This window comes from Magnolia sinica, chromosome 5, assembly GCF_029962835.1.
Source record: "Magnolia sinica isolate HGM2019 chromosome 5, MsV1, whole genome shotgun sequence".
NCBI lineage: Eukaryota > Viridiplantae > Streptophyta > Magnoliopsida > Magnoliales > Magnoliaceae > Magnolia > Magnolia sinica.
Window position 1 is genome coordinate 85,026,609 of NC_080577.1, and position 1,782 is coordinate 85,028,390.

The window sequence follows — 1,782 nt, forward strand, 5'->3', positions numbered from 1 at the left end:
GATCTCGCGTGCATAGAATAATATTGAAGAGGTAGTAATTGTTGGCTTTACAAAGCCCAAATGGTGACAAGTGCAGCTCCACTTGCAAAGGAGAGAGAGAATATACTATCTTATATTTTTCAAAACCAAGCTACTGCTGTAAAAAGAAAACATTTGCTGTTTTTCTCTGATTTTTCTACACTTTCACAACACAACTATTTATAAGATTAGTTGGTGTTTACAAAAGACATTTCTGCCCCTATATGATACATTCACCGGGAGTAAATACACTACACATTTCTAAAAATAATAAATAGCATTAGGTAGCATGTATTAAACAGGGAGGATGAATTTGCTGGATGAATCTAAAATTCTAGGGAGAATGCATCTTACTGGATGAATATGAAATTCCAAGGAGAATGCATCTTGTTGGATGAATTTGAAATTCAAGGGACAATGCATCTACTAGATGAATCTGAAAATGCCAGGAAGATGGATTTGCAGGATCTGGACAGTTTGGTTTGCACAATCCAACATTCCCCTTCAAACCATAACTGGCTTCATTCAGAGCATTGTTTTGAGTCGTCTGAATGCATCTATTGATAGTGCCTTGGTGAAAATATCTGTCATCTGTTCAGTAGTATAATAGTACTCCAACTTCATCATTTTCTGCTTTACTTGATCTCTTAAAAAGTGATACCTACTATCAATGTGCTTGCTCCTTCCATGTTGCACCGAATTTTTGGCAAGTTCAATTGCCGACTTGTTATCCAGTATATAACTATGGATTCCTCTTGTGGATGTTTCAGCTCCTTTAGCAGGTTCTTCAACCATATTGCTTCACAGACTATGGATGATGCTGCCACATATTCTACTTCACATGTGGACAAAGCGACTACACTTTTCTTCTTTGAGTTCCATGTGAAGGCAGTTGACCTAAGATACAATATATAGCCAGTGGTGCTTTTCCTTTCATCTTGGTCACCTCCCCAATCACTGTCTGAGTATCCATTTAATACTGCTTCATCATTGTATGGATAGAAGAAACGGAATTCCATGGTTCCTTTGACATACCTGAGGATTCTTTTTGTAGCAAGCCAGTGTGACTCTTTTGGTGGTTTCATGTACCTACTTAGAAGCCCAACATTGTGGACAATATCTGACCTAGTGATTGTGAGGTATCTGAGACTTCCAATCAAACTTTTGAATAGAGTCGAGTCCACGCTTCTTCCCTCTCCTTCTTTTGTCACCTTCAGGCCCGTTGCTACAGGCATATTTACGGCATTGCAGTCAGTCATCTTGAACTTTTCAAGAAGTTCCTTTGCATACTTCTTTTGAGATATATAAATGCCATCAGCTTGTTGCTTCACCTCAATGCCAAGAAAGAAGAACATAAGTCTTGCATCAGTCATTTCGAAGTCCTGAAACATGGCATGCTTGAATTCTTGGAACATCTGCAATCTGTTTCCTGTGAACAACATATCATCAATATATAGGCATGCTATAAGGATATCACCATGAGCATTCTTCTTGATGTAGACTACATGCTCATATGGACATTGGGCGAAACCATTTTCTTGAAGATAGCTATTGATGCATGCATTCTACGTACATGGAGCTTGCTTCAACCCATAAAGAACTTTCTTCAAGCGGTACACTTTGTGTTCCTCCCCTTGCATAACAAAACCTTTAGGCTGGTCAACATAGACCTCTTCTTCAAGTACTCCATTTAGGAATGCAGATTTCACATCAAGTTGGTAGATTTTCCAACTGTGATGGGCTGCAAGTGAGATTATCATCCTC